Here is a 16,695-nt window from a genome sequence, read left to right as displayed (position 1 = left end):
ATGTTGTTTTTTTTCTAATAAAAAAAGTTAATTTTCTATTGTAAAACCCTTTGTAAAGTCATAAGAATGGTGAATTATTACTAACATTAGCATAACATCTTAAATTTTGCCTCCATAATTTCAATCCCATTTGAAAAATGATTTTTTGGTAGAGTACAACATTAAATAAATATAGCAGTTGAGTGCTAGAACTCACAAATGAGCATTCGACCATTTAGTGCTCATTCACTTTTTTCCTAGATTGGGTTCAACTATTTAAGTGTTCTTCACATTCTGATCTTATAAATCCATTTCAATCGGAATAATATGTTTACTATTACTATTAGCATCAACATTGAATAAATTAAATAAATTTTTAATTGATTACATGTTACTAATTGAATAAATAAATTAATAATAACAGTTAAAGTATTATATATTAACCTTAATGATATAATAATTCAAATTACATGTTAATAATTGAATAAATAAATTAATAATAACAATTAAAGTATTTTATATTAACCTTAATGATACAGTAATTCAAATTCAAATTAGAAATTTTAAAATGTTGCAAGATCTGAGTTTCAATTCTATAGACACAATAAACATAAAATGTGGAGGAAAAATCTTTAAAATTACAACTAATATATTTCAGATAACGCTTTGGGTGACAGTTTCTTTATTTGTCATTTGAAATGAAAATTAACAAAAATACGAAAAAAATATGCTTATTAATTAAACATTAATAAATTGACAATGATTACATTGGAAAATCAAAGGGATGGTATCAATCGATCGATCTCCCTGGAACGTCAAAAGAATCGAACAATTGTAAAAAATATAAAAATGAAAACAAACAGAAAGATGATGTTGAAGAAAAGTGGAGATGAACGAACACCGCTGAAAAGCCATAAACACAATTGTTAGCCATTAGAACACCACTGAACATACACTTTTTCAACTCCTCTTGATCTATTGCCCCATTAGAATCCTCAACTATAAGAAAAGCCATAAACACATCTGTTAGCCATCAAACCACACAAAATCATACCACAAAAAATTAGATAAAAATGCAACCTTTATTCTTCAAGACCGCCCTATGAATCATATTGTTGCAAAAAATCAGCAACAACTCTTGTAGCAAAAATGACAGAAGATAATATTCTAAAAAAACGAAAAAGAACAGAGTAGTAACCTCGAGTTGGCATTGACGGAGGAGTCCCCAAAGACTATCACCGTGGAAATCTTGATTTCTCATATGGAAAACATCAAGACCTCAAAAAATTAGACAAAAAAAAGGGGAAAAAAAGATAAAAATGACAACTTTATTCTTCAATACCACCCTGTGAATCCTATTATTGCAACCCTTGCATGGGCAAAGTGTTGTAACCTTCAGCACCGCCGAAAATCAAACCAGAAAAAATCAGACCACAAAAAATTAGACATAAAAAAACAGAAAAAAATAGATAAAAATGTTACCTTTATTCTTCAAGACCGCTATGTGAATCATATTGTTGCAAAAAATCAGCAACAACTCTTGTAGCAAAAATGATAGAAGATCATTTAAAAAAAACAAAAAAAAATAGAGGAGAAACAAAAAGCGAAGAAGAATCAATAACAAAAAAAAAGAAGATAAAAACTAGACAAAAAAAACGAGAAAAAATAGATAAAAATGACACTTTTATTCTTCCAGACCGTTCTGTGAATCATATTGTTGCAAAAAATCAGCAACAACTCTTGTAGCAAAAATGGCAGAAGATCATTTTCAAAAAAAAAGAAAAGAAAAAGAATAGAGGAGAACAGAGAAGAGAGAACAAAAAGATACCAATTGGGGAGAGAGTACTGAGGGAGAAGAGAGAATTGAAAAGAATCCAAAAATCATTTTCTAGCCAACCCAAGTAAAGAACTGCCAAACCAAGCCAAAAAGTTTCGGCCTTTGGGTTTTCCTCTCGGAAGAGAAAACAAACAAGTAAGAGCCTTTGGGTTTTTCGGCCAAACCAAGCAAACAGAAAACGAAAATGCAGAAGAATAGTTTTGAAAAGAACCCAGAAAAAATCATTTTCCGGCCAACCCAAGCAAACAACTACCAAACCAATCAAAAAAGCTCCGGCCTTTGGATTTTCCTCACGGGAGAGAAACCATGGGCAAACCAAGCAACAACCTTTCGGTTTTTCGGCCAAAAAAATAGGAGAGTGATGGATTCCCTCATTCTCGTCCAACATTTGGAGAACAACAACACCAAAGCATTGTCTTCAATTACAGTGGAATGAGAGAGAGTGAAGAACGGGTAGGAAAAAAAGAAATGAGAGAGAGAATGAGAATGGGAAACAATGGAGAGAGAATGTGCATTTTTTATCAATTGAGATAATTGTGCGTTTTCAAATTCTGAACGGAGATAATTGGAACCGCATCGAGTAACTCATTTAATTACGTTTTTTGATAATGGGTAACACATCGAGTAACTCATTTAATTTTTTTTATTAAAAAAAAGCATAAATGTAAAAATTTGCTAGGCCAACACGTCACCAAAGGTTGATGTTGACATTTTTGGGCGAAAAATCGGAGCACCACATTAGGACAGATGGCAAGGCAGAACCTTGTTTGTAGAAAGATAGTAGATAGTAGATATATTTTTTACAAGGAAAAAGAATTATATTAAAGGATAAGAGGAGAGGATTGAGATTGAAGCATAAGTGGTTCTAATAAAAGAAAAGAAATAAGAACTTTATTTCTTTTTATTTTATTAATTTAGAAAAATATAATAAATTGACGTGCAATCATCATTTTCCACTGGTTCAATTCAATGGAATGAACAAGCACGTACAGACACACATTGAAACTCAAGATATTTTCTCCACAGGTGCAATTTACCCATGGTTTTGTACCAATTAATAGGGGTGGGAATAGGCCAGGCCGGCCTACAAGGGCGTACGACCTGGTCTACATAAAGCCTGGTCTGAACTGACCTATTTAATTAAAATGGTAGGCTCAGGCTTTTTTAAAAGCCTATTAAATTAAATAGATCAGGCTTAGGCTTATTAAAAAGCCTTATAAGCCTGATAGGTTTTGGATTGAAGTGTGGTGTCAAATTAATTTGTGTAGTTGCTCATAGCTCATTTGTGTAATTCTTCTTAGTGCTTACCCTTCTCAATTTTCTAACAAATGATATCAAAATTGATGGTTCGACATGGTGATCAGTTCGGACAAGTATAATGGAGTTGGTAGTGGATCCATGGACATGGGATCCCTAGTATCAATAGTCTTTCCTGGTGGGTAAGTTCATGCATGGAGTTCCAACAGCGAGTCGCCTAGGTGTTGTGGTGGTGTAAGGTACTAGAGCATGTTACCAGTAATGGCTAGGCGGGTCGGGACAACCACGGTTAAACTTTAAGGGCCACCATGAAATACTCGTGGATAAATGTGGCTTTTGCTGGAAGGAAAGACTACCATAAGGAAGAAACCACTACTAAAAATTATACATTTAACATCGATAGGTTAACATCAGTTTTCGGCAAAACCGATGTTAACACAAACACGGTGGCATACTTGTAATTAAGACCAGATTATTAACATCGATTTTTAAAAAAACCGATGTTAACATGTAATTGTTAACATCCGTTTTAAAAAAACCGATGTTAACACAAATGCAGTGGCATACTTGTAAGTAAGATCAGTTTATTAACATCGATTTTTAAAAAACCGATGTTAACATGACGTAGGTTACATCGGTTTTGTGAAAACCGATGTTAACGATCCTATGTTAACATCGATTTTTTTTAAAAAACCGATGTTGTAGTTTTAATTAAATTTACAAACTCAAAAGCCTTCTCTTCTCGTGCTCATCAATCTCTCGCAAACCCACCCTCTTGCTTCTCCCAGACACCCCACCCTCATTCTCGCAAAGGCACCCTCAGGCCGTCGTCGTCACTGGCATTGTCCCTGAGCCCCGGCGCTGAGTCTCGCATAGCCACGCTCAGGCCGTCGTGGTCGCCATGACACTCACCCCACCCTCGTGTTTTGGTAAGTTTTGTTGGTTTCCTTGAACAACCTTCATGTTTGAACAAACTTCATTGTGTTTGAACAAAGTAAGTTTTGCTCACCCCACCCCCACAGTCTTCGCCATTCTGTTAACTTCCCTTAGTTATAAGTTCCCTTAAACTGAGCTTTTAACTTCCCTTAGTTGGTCGCAACCTGCATTTGATCTATTTAGGAAAGCTGTTGTTTTGACTGTTTGAAGGTTTAGATACCCTGAAACTAGGTTCAGGCCCTTTGATTTGCACTATATCAGAGGTGAGTTAGCCTATTGACAATTACCCATTTGTTCTTAGTGATTATTATTTGTGTTGTTGTTGATGAAGCTCCGTTGCTGCAAGTTTAGGAATTGTAGTTGTTATTTCTTTCATCCATAGAAGGAACATTGCAGGTAAAATTATTTATTTGTTCTGTAACATTTCACTAAACCTATGGTAGTATAGCATGGGTTTGTTCTGTACTTGCGATATGTAGTTGGCTAAACTTTGTGTTATGTGAGGCATTTGGTTCAACATTCCATATTGCCTTTACCTTGTAGAATATGGATAACCTAAACTGCATGTCCTATAGTGGCAAAACTATGCTATTTTGTCAGCATATAAACATGTTTGCACCCCTATACAGTCAAGTATTGTACATGGATACCATAGAAAGTAGAAAGAATAGTAGTGTTTTTCACTTGATTATGCAGAAAACTGATTAGAAAGATATATAGTAGAGAGAAAATGGAGATAAAATTTGTCTAAAAAAGTATATATGCACATATAAGTTTAATTTGGATTGGATTGAGTTGCTTTTTAAAATTGAATCTAAAACCTAATCCACAATTCACTCTTTCTTATTAAAAGGATAAAACACATAGTTTAGTGTTTCTAATTAAAGGTAGTATGCATATATTAGAATTTCGAAGTCCACATTCCTTTAGGATCTCATATGTTGAAAGCCTCATAGGACAAGTTTTCAACATTCCTAAAGGTAGTATGCACATATTACAAAAGTGATCATGCTCCGAATCATAATTGATAACTAGCATGTATGGCTCCCTGAAGATAGAGAAAATCCAAATAAAGCCCTGAAAAACTAGAGAAAATGCACACATTGAATTATTGCTATCCACATATCATAATTTGAGTTGAGAACTTGATAGTAAAGACATAATGAGAACATGATCACTTTTGTAGAGTTTTGTCTTTCATTTAACTATGGTACTTTAATAAATAATGAGAAGTTTATATGAACTCCACAATTCTGTAGGCTAAGTTATTACGTAGTTGTTTGTCCATGCAATCTGGTCATATGAGCATTAGTAATGTTACATAGTTTGGTTGAGCATAAGCTGAATTACTTTGTTGTAGTTGAACTAGGTTTGGCTCTAAGTTCTTCTAATGCCATTACTCATTAGTTCTCAAAGGTTATTTTCTGCAAAATGTGATACATATTGTTGTTGTGGCAGTATGGCCCATGGCTAATTGGCATATGCTTTTTATTTTTAGGTTATCATTTACTATTGCTTAGTGGCCTTGCTGTGGAAGCTATTTGATTATAGCAACTCCAGGTAAAGCACATTGTTACTATTGCTTATATATACATGTATATGTGTAAATCACATTGTTACGTTGTTTTTAATCGTAATTCCTAGCTAGTAGTGGTTGTAGTTTATGTTCGTTGTGCTGTTTTGTGCTCACTTGAAATCTGCACTCACGTCATTTCAAGCAGAGATAAATGTCAACGCTTTAGAATGATTTGATTTTTCACAAGTGTTTACTATCCCCTCAATCAATTCTAGCCTTGAGTGGCATGATGGTAAAAAGCAGTGGGTAGAAATTCATTAGTCTTTGTTCTATTGATAGGATTAATAGCAGGTGATGGGTGTCCATCAATTATTAGTTAGGATAAGTAAAGCTTAAAGTGGAATAATCCAACATCCATCAACTTTGTAAGTTGTATACCTGAAACACTATATTTAATCGTAATTCCTAGCTAGTAGTGGCTGTAGTGGGTAGTAGTGGCTGCATTTGAAGCAATTGGTGTCTCAATACCAGGAGTAGATTAGAACCATGGAGATTTGAATCAACTTTCTCTGCATTTTGTTTAGCCACAGCTGACCCATTAAGCTAAGGATGCATGTTTTGTCTTGGTGCTGAAATTTCCTCTTGTTGTGAGCAATGATTTGGTCTTGGGCTGAAGTATTGGGCTGTCCTACTCCCACTTGAATAAATTTCAAGTGTTTACTTGTCACACACAGTGACATATAACTTAATTTATAACCTCTGCTGAAAGAACCAGGAATTTAGTTGTGAGAAGTGAGAACAACATTCAATGAAATAAACTGTTGAAGTAACTCTTGACACCTTTTTTTAAAAATACTGAAAGTACTCTGCCTTCTCCTTCCCCCAGCCCTGTCTCCCTCCCACGGTCGCCCTCCCTTCTTATGTTTCTATCAATTTTCTTCTCTTTAAAGCCACCTTGATCTTTCTTTCATTAAACAAAAATTAAAGTATGGATTTCAGCTTAGTATCAAAGTTGTAGATAACACTCAACATTTTGTTGAAATTAACTACCAAATGAAAATCAAAGTATGGATTCCCAATGTGATAGCCTCAAAATTGCTCTGCTCTAGGAAGAGTTAGTTGCCTTGCTATTTGGATTGTGCTGCTCATCATCACATGTACAAATGTTTGTTACCAATTAATGTTTTTATTACTTGTTCACTTCCATTAATGACAACTGATATATGCTATACAAATTGTATTCATGATGAGTGAACCTTAGATTCGCGTTTGAGACTGAATGCAATGATTCTTGAGGACAGTTTGCATTAATCATTGTATTCAACCATGAATTGTCTGTTTGGACAGTTTGGGGAGACTGATATTTTTATGGTAGATTCATGCGTTAAGGTTAACATTATTTTGTTTAATTTGATGAAATTTCGGTACAATGCATTTCTAGTTGTTCTTTGAGTGCATACTTGATTATCAGGAAATTAATTTCAACAATTTCATGTCGTGTACTTGGAGACCAATCCGAAATGCTGCCAAAATTTTGTCAAATTTAATAAAATAGAATTAACCTTGAAGTATGAAGCTACCATTAAAAAAGGTCTTCCTGAATGGGATAATGTTACACCTATAATAGAAAAGTGAGATTTTCATGCATCGAATAACTTTGTGAGTATCACGGAGTTATTATTTAGATGGATCGAAGTTGGATGAATGAAAGTCGCATGAGCCCTGCATATGAGGAAGGTGTCGAACTATTCTTGCAATTTGCCTCCGAAAGAAGTCGATCGGATGAGGACAGAAAATATTATTGTCCTTGCATCAATTGTTTGAATGGAAGACGACAAATACTGGACGATATACGGGAGCCTCTATTGTGTGATGGGATTAAGAAGAATTACACCACGTGGATATGGCATGGTGAATTGACAGACATGCATAGTGGGTCCCAATTTGAACCGTTTGATGTAGAAATGGGAGATCGCTTGGAGGATATGATTCGTGACCTTGGACAAGAGTCTTTTCAACAAGCACATGCCCCTATGTATGATACATTGCAAAGTCATTCAAAGAAGCCTTTGTATCTGGGGTGCAAGAATTCCTTGACATTGTTGTCGGTGGTGTTAAGTCAAGTTAATGCGAATGTCAGATATGGCTAGAGTGACAAAAGCTTTAGTTCACTGCTTCAAGTAGTGCATGATCTGCTTCCAGAGGAAAACACATTGCCTAAGAGTTACTATCAGGCGAAGAAGATACTGTGTCCAATGGGTATGGAGTGTCAAAAGATTCACGCTTGCCCGAATGATTGCATACTTTACAGACATGAATTAGAACAAATGTCCAAATGCCCTAGGTGTGGGGTATCATAATACAAAATCAAGGATGATGAGGAGTGTAATACTGATGAAAACTCAAAGAAGGGTCCCCCAGCGAAGGTGTTGTGGTATTTGCCGATCGTTCCAAGGTTTAAACATCTTTTTGCTAATGGAGATGATGCTAAAGACCTTACATGGCATGCAAATGGGAGAAACTACGATGGAATGGTCCGTCATCTGGCTGATTGCACCCAGTGGAAAAAGATAGATCATTTGTTTCCGAATTTCAGCAAAGAGGAAAGAAATCTTAGGCTTGGACTAGCCAGTGATGGAATGAATCCATATGGAAATTTAAGCACTCAACACAGTTCATGGACAATTCTACTAGTAATTTACAATTTTCCTCCTTGGTTGTGCATGAAGCGAAAATACATGATGTTGTCTATGATGATATCGGGCCCAAGACAGTCAGGAAATGACATTGATGTTTATCTAAGTTCGTTGATTAAAGACCTGACAAAGTTGTGGGACGAGAGGGTTTTAGTGTTTGATGGGTTTCAAAATGAGACTTTTCTAATGCGTGCAATGCTTTTTTGTACCATTAATGACTTTCCAGCATATGGGAATTTGAGTGGTTACAGTGTTAAGGGTCATCATGCATGCCCCATCTGTGAAGAAGACACAAGCTACATACAACTGAAAGATGGTAGAAAAATAGTCTACACTAGGCATCAGTGTTTTCTAAAACCTCATCACCCTTACAGGCGATTGTAAAAGGCATTTAATGGAAGTCAAGAACATGAAACTACGCCGATACCGTTGACTAGTGAGCAGGTCTTCCAGCGAGTTGAACACCTAAATACTACATTTGGAAAGACCTAAAAGAAGGAAAAAAGTAAGACTTGCATATGGAAGAAGAGGTCAATTTTCTTTGATCTTCCGTGCTGGTCTGATCTGGATATTAGACATTGCATTGATGTTATGCATGTGGAGAAAAATGTATGTGATAGTGTCATTGGGACACTCCTTAACATTCAAGGCAAGACGAAAGATAGTTTGAATACTCGTTAAGATCTAGCTGAGATGGGTATACGATCGCAATTGCATCCAAGGTCTGATGGTAAAAATATATATTTGCCTCCAGCTTGTCATACTTTGTCCAGAAAGGAGAAGATTAGTTTCTGTCAATGTCTGCGCCGTGTCAAAGTCCCACAAGGATACTCTTCAAATATTAAGAGCCTTGTGCAGTTGAAGGATTTGAAGTTGGTAGGGTTAAAGTCTCACGATTGTCACGTCTTGATGCAACAATTGTTACTGGTGGCCATACGAGACATTTTGCCTAACAAAGTCAGGTTAGCCATAACTTGCCTGTGCTTTTTCTTCAATGCCATATATAGTAAGGTTGTTGATCCTGTGAAGTTAGATGAGCTGGAAAACGAGGCTGCTATTATACTGTGCCAGTTGGAGATGTATTTTCCTCCTGCTTTCTTTGACATCATGCTTCACTAAATTGTTCATCTGGTTAGAGAAATCAAATGTTGTGGTCCTATTTTTTTGCGGTGGATGTACCCGATTGAGCATTACATGAAGATCTTAAAAGGGTATATGAAAAATCTACATCGTCCAGAAGCATCTATTTTTGAAAGGTACATTACAGAAGAAGCCCTTGAATTTTGTTCAGGGTACATTGAAAAGACTAAACCTGTTGGGCTTCTTGAGTCTCGGCATGACGACAGAGTGAGCGGTAAGGGTTCAAGAGGACTGCAATGTATCACTCCAAGTGTATAACATTTGTTACAAGCTCACTTGTATGTGTTGAATAACAATAATGAAGTATTGCCATACATACTTCAGCATGAAGGTTTAGTCAAAGAAAGTAATTAAAAAATGTCAAAGAATTGGGTCTTGAAAAAGCATAACAAGACTTTCCTTGATTGGTTTAAAGATACAATCTTTGTTGATGAAAATACTTCTGAAACGTTAAGAAAGCTAGCAGATGGGCCTAAAAGAAATGTTATAACTTGGCAAGGATATGACATAAACAAGTATTCCTTTTATACAAAAGCACAAGACGAGAAAAGTACAATGCAAAATAGTGGGGTCACCCTAAGGGCTGAATCTCAACACTTTGCCAGTGTACATGATGACAATCCTTGTGTAGCTTCCATCCCTTACTTTGGGTTCATTGAAGAAATTTGGGAGCTTAACTATGTCAAATTTATTGCTTGTGTTTTCAAATGTAAATGGGTTGACAACAACACCGGCGTGCAGACTGATGATGTGGGATTTACGTTGATAGATCTTAAGAAACTCACTTACCAGAATGACCCTTTCATCATGGCAGAACAAGCAAAATAGGTATTTTATGTTCAAGACCCTTGTGATGAAAAGTGGTCAGTAGTTCTACACAGGAAAACAATTGGTGTTAATGTAAAAGATAATGATTCATACATTGAGACTTATGTTAGTCCTTTGTCCATACAAATGTTGCCTAACATCGTCGAAGAAGAAGAAGCTAACAACGTTCATGCTAATCGTAATGATCATGATGAAGTAGAATTAATTAACATCGTCTAATGTAATTTTTTTATTATGCGTGCAATGATTTGAGTCCATTCATTTACATAACCAATTACAGTTTTTTTTATAATGTTAATTAAGTAATGTTTTTTTCTCTGTAGGCATATGGCTACTCCATCCAACTCTCCTCCTCCCACTCCTCCTCCTACAGAAGCAACATCATAGTCGTCGTCTACTTTGAAACGGACAAGAAAAGCCACACGACTACGTGCATTGGCGACTAGACCAGCTGGAGTTGATAGACCGGTGGTCCACGTCAATCTTGCGACCGGGAAGGCCGACGTGACACACGAGACTTGGAAGCAAGTCCCTGCTGCTCAGAAGGATTTGATATGGGAGGATATTCAGGTATTTTAGTTTTCATCTTGCATATTGTTTATTAGCCAAAAAATTTCATTTATTAACAATAAAACCTAATTTATTGTTTGTCAGGCTGAATTTGATATCTCTGAAACATCTAACATTAGGACAAAGAAGAAAATACTTTAGACTGTGGGGGAGTGGTGGAGACAGTTTAAGTTTGACTTGACGTCAAAATGGGCACTTGCAGTCGACAAGGACAGTGTCGATGACACTGTATGCGAAAAATACGGCATTAACAAGGAGAAATGGGCCCAATTTTGTCAGAGCCGCAGAGACCCCTCGTGGGAGGTATGTACATTGTGATTTTCATTCTTTTCAAGTTTAAATTCACTTCTTATAATACATTGTAATCATGAGTTTCATTAATGTTTAATTTTTGCAGGATGTGCGAAAAAAGGCACAGGTCATCCAGAAGCAAAACAGTGTCCCCCACGTGTTGTCTCGTGGGGGTTATGAATATTTAGAAAAAAAGCTGATGGATGAGAAGAGAAAGAAAAAACAGGAGGAAGCTACTCAATCCAGAAGCACTGAGGCTGTGATTGATCCTTCATCTCCCATCAGATGACACGTGAAGAGGAAGATGACCCGCACAAAAAAAAATGGCCAGATGACGTTTGAGGCAGCAAAGGAAATTGCTGAGAAGATTGTAAGTCACTTTTAATTAATAATCGTAATTAGTTATGTTTATTTTGTCCCAATGTTTGGCGTGCAAATGTGTTCTGTACAGGATTCATTGGAGGAGCAGGCATCACAAGGTTCGTTTGTCCCCCATGGACGTCAGGATGTCCTGACTGCTGCCATTGGATGACCAGAACACCCTGATCGTGTGCATGCTACTGGAGCCGGTGTGACCATCAAGCAATACTTTGGACCGGCTCAACGGACCTCCCGCACTTCTTCCTCCATCGCTCCCGAAGAACTAGAGCAGCTGACTCAACAAATCAAGGACTAGCTAGAGGAGTCGATCACAGAAAAAGTGACTCGGCAGCTGAGGAGTTGTGTTGATTCCTCTGCAACCGATCCAGACACGGGTGACTCAGACAAATTCAAATTGTACATCGAAGAAAATCCTCCTCGCCTAGTTGCCTTAGGAAGAGTTTATGAGGGATCCACAGTCGTTCACAACATCCTTTTGTTGCATGATCAAGTGAAGGTTGGTGTTGAGGAGGTTAAAGATGCAGATGCTCCCATTCATGTACCCACTGACAAGGTTATTTTAGTGGGGTAGACACTTAACACCTTCCTTGTTTGGTCGACACATCTCGTCAAGTGTTTATCAGAATAGGTATTTTACTCTCATTATATGCTTCTTTTTTTCAATTGAATTGTTCAATGTAATTAAATTATGTTAATTAACTATGTTGGATAAACAGGGAGCTATGGGACCAGCAAAACCTACAGATAGGCCGGATCTTGAGGTCAAGGATCCCCTATATCTAATGACATTGACCATCCCACAACTTTTTTTTGAAGCCGTTGCAGGTTATGTGGGATGCTTCCCTATTCGGGCTGTTTAATTTAGACTTCCCTTTGTACATAAAGCATGAAGATCTGTCTGAAATAACACACGGTGGTCAATGTCTCAACATCTCTGTTATACAGCTGTGGATTCTGTAAGTCAATTTAGATTATTATTAATTACCTAAGTTATTGTTTTAAATTCATACATAATTTAATTTATGTTAACAACAATAGGCATCTGACTGAGACAAGTATGCGATTAGGGAATTCCGACGTGTATGGATTCCTTGAGCCACAGTGCATCCAAAAATCTTTGCAATCGCAGTTTGAATCAGAAAGTTACATCAAGAACTGGATGCAGAGTTCAAAATGGGATGTCTACCTAGGAGCCTACCTGAATGGGTAAGTAAAACTAAATAAATGAATTTAAATAATGTATAATACTAAAATAACCTATATTGGTCTCCACTACAGTGCACACTGGCAAATGGTCATCATTTTGCCTAAGGAAAATCTTGTTGTCCGGTTTTGTTCCTTGCATAATAGGCCAGACAACTATCTGAAAGGAATAATTAACAGGTCAATGTTGTTTTTCAATACATTTGCATTAGTATTAGTTAGCAACATCAATATTTTCATGTTCCTTGTATTCAACAGTGCTTTGAAAGAACTTAACGATACTCCACAACCTAAATCCAAAGCTGCAGGTGCTAAGTGGATTGTTGTTAAAGTAATTAATTTAAACAATGTTTTTACTTATATATATTTTATGTCTGTGTACACTAATATGTAGTTAACGTTGAATATCTAAATTTCATTATGTATTTAGTGTAATAAACAAAAAGGAAGCACTGAGTGTGGCTATTACGTGATGCACTGGATGTCAACTATAATCTTAGGAAGTTTCAGGAATAATTGGGAAATGGTAATTGTTTATTTCATACAAATTTAATTTTCTTATCATTGGTATTATATTATTAACTTATGTTTTATTTTATCATGCAATATTTTAATGATGTTAGACCACTGGAATTAGACACATTGAAGGCGCTTCGCATCCAGTGGGCAAACTATTATCTCAAAGTTAGAAATGAAACTTAGTTTACTAGCTTGTAATTTTAGTTAGGATGTTAGACAACTTTGTAGTTTTAGTTTAATTAATTAGTTTACTACCTTGCGTTACATTTTTTACAATTGATGTAACCTTTTAACATTAATTGAATATTCTTTATTCATGATTATTAATAAATTCTTTATTGATATATAGTTATCAATTGATTTTTTACAATTGATAGTTTACTAGCTAGCTTTCTGCCGAAAAATGTTTCAAAAAATAATGCAAATGATATATGTTGTGTTGTGTGATCTGATTTCATATTTGTAAGTTAATTTTTGGGTTTATTGAAAAAACAGATAGTGTATTAAAAAAATTCCTAATAACAACATCGATTTTTTTAAAAAATTGATGTTAACTATTTATGTTGTTCATTAACATCGGTTTTTGTTGAAAATCGATGTTAATGTATTAGTTAACATTGGTTTTTGTAGAAAACCGATATTAACTATTAACGTTAACATTGGTTTTTGTACAAAAATCGATGTCAACTTCCAACACTGCTATGAACATTGATACCTTTTTTTGTGTAATTCTTATTATATAATATCGGTTATTTAAATCGATATTATCATTTTTTTGTTAACATCAGTTTTCGAAAACCAATATTAACGTTAATATTTTCAACGTCGGTATCTTCAACATCAGTTAATAACCGATGTTAAAAGTCCTAAATAACTGATGTAAAAAACATATTTTCTAGTAGTGAACTCACACTTGAGGGGGAGATTGTTGGAGGACAAGTGTGAGGTAAAGTTTCACATCAAATAGGAATTAGAAGGTTGAGTACCATATAAGTGAGGATAAGACCCATAAATATTAGCACACAAACTCTATCTATGAACTGTACAAAACACACGACTCCTCAATTGTTCTCAAAATAGTTTTATCTCGTCACGCTTGTGATTGAACTCGTTGGGTCCCTACAGTGGTTCCTACCATAATACTTTTCGCGCATTAACTCATCGCCCTTAAAGGGACTTAACATTAACTCGTCACCCTTAAAGGGTCCTATAGTCGTGTGATTGTACGATTCATAGTTCACAACTCAATGCACACAATATCCCAATGCACATATGTATTACGAGTCAATGCATACTCAATTTATCACATATATTTGATCTCAATCACAATGGTATAATCTCAAAGTAGTATGTTATCACACCTCATGAATCATATACACTTTACCTATGAACTATGCAATACACACGATTTCTCAATTGTTCTCACAATGATTTTATCTCGTCGCACTTGTGATTAAACTCGTCGGGTCCCCATAGTGGATCCCATCACAATACTAATTGCGCAAAAACTCATCACCCTTAAAGGGTCTTACAGTTGTGTGATTGCACAGTTCATGGCTCACAAATTAATATACACATCTAAATACACATATATTTCACCATTGATCACAGGTTCAATTTGTCACTTACTCACTTGTTGTTTTCCTTGAATTCTAAGCTTGTGGATCTTTGTTGTGGTCTCCTAAGGAAGACATCATTTAAGTCCTTGTCCCATTCCTTTTTTATGATCTTGGTTCTAAAAAATGAATGAGTTAGATATGTTAGGATAGGATGGATCTCAACCTATGTCAAAGTGTGAGTTTTTTACTTTTGCATAAGGACAAGAAAAGTTCAAGTTTGGGGGAGTTGATTATTTCCAAAAATACTTAATTGAGACATGTGGATTTAGGCAATTATCTCATCTTTTTCTTATTTAGGACTTTGTTTATGCCCTTTTTATGTAAACTTTTAATTTATAGTTTGCTCTCTTTAACTTGTCACTTTGCTATATCTCATATGCTTATTGATGGATTATTTTGTAGGAATTTGAAATGGATTGAATTGCATTATTGGAGCAAGGTTCAGTGAAAGCTTGAAGTGGAAATTACAGCTCAAATGTACATAATTTAGTATTGGAGGGCCCAAATTGAAATTCCTTTTTGGAGAAGATGAAAAAAAACTGCAAGGAAAAATCAACTGTAGCCAAATAGCTTTTGGCTTAAGCTGAATTCAGACAGAACTGCACAAACGTACTATATGTTTAAGCTTGAAGTTTTTGGCTTAAACAAACCCTCACTTAAGTGTAGGTTTTTGGGACTATATAAATAGATTTTCACGATCATTTTTTAGGGAACGTTTGTCACTTTGTAAGAATAGCTCCTTTACTAAAGTTCTTCTTCTCCAACTTTTTTCTTTCGTTGTTCTTCCATCTTTCTTGCTTGCTATTCATGGATATGGGTAGCTAAACCCTCCATTGTTAGGGTTATATTGTATTCAAACCTTATGCTCTCATGTATTTCTTTTGAAATAGTGTTATATATTTATTTTGTTCTTTAATGTTAACTTTTTACTTCTATGCTTCATGCTTATTATGTATTGGCCACCAGTAGCTTGATTTTTAGATGATATTGTTATTGGAAAATACCTTATTTATCTTAAAGTGTGGTAAAATGCCCATTAAATCTCAGAGATAGGAATAAGATGGTGGTTAATGGTTATTTTTGTCACTAAACTTAAAGCAAGTCTCTTTGTTAAATGTGCAAGGGATTGACATTTAATGGAGAAACTTAGGTCTTTTCACCTAAGAAATTAGGATTAGAATATTGTCTTTGAATTGAGATTGGTATTATCATTGGATTACAAGTTGAGTATCATGTTTTAGTGTAAAGAGAGTTTGATTCGGTGAAATCCAATCTCGACAACCTTCATCATTTGAATTTTATATCATTTTATTGTGTGTTTATAAAAAATCCCAAAAATATTGTAACTTATAGCTTTGTTCTGGTTCATCTTTATGGTTGAATGCTATGTTCAAATCATCATTCTTTATTTGTCTGTTTAGGTAGTAAAAATTAGTGATATTTGCTAAGTATTGTGCAAGTCTTTGTGGAAATGATAACTCTTATTTATCGAATACTACTTAACGACTTGGTATGCTTGCCAATAAGGCCTTGACAACGGCACCAAAAAACTTGTTGACTCATTGGCAAGCATCCCCGACAATGACTAAGTATTGTTCAAGAAATGAGGTTTGGAAATAAGAAGCATACTCTTACTGGTCCTTATAAAATCGTTTGTATTTGGTGTAGTAGTCCCATAATTTTGTCATTTGGTTTTCTTTACTGGCAAAATTGTTGTTTATCATCATAGGCAATCGTCTCACATTATTATCACTAACATGGATATTCGAGTTTGTTGTACACTCCATGTCATCTTTTTCATTTGGAACATCCCTTTGCTCAGCATCTTCATGCTCCACATTAGTAGGGCACATGTCATCCTTCTTATTTGAAACATCCCCTGGCTCTACATTAGTCTCTTTATTCGTTTCCTTTGAGCAGGGG

This window comes from Glycine max, chromosome 16 (assembly GCF_000004515.6).
Source record: "Glycine max cultivar Williams 82 chromosome 16, Glycine_max_v4.0, whole genome shotgun sequence".
NCBI lineage: Eukaryota > Viridiplantae > Streptophyta > Magnoliopsida > Fabales > Fabaceae > Glycine > Glycine max.
This window is presented reverse-complemented; position numbering follows the sequence as displayed.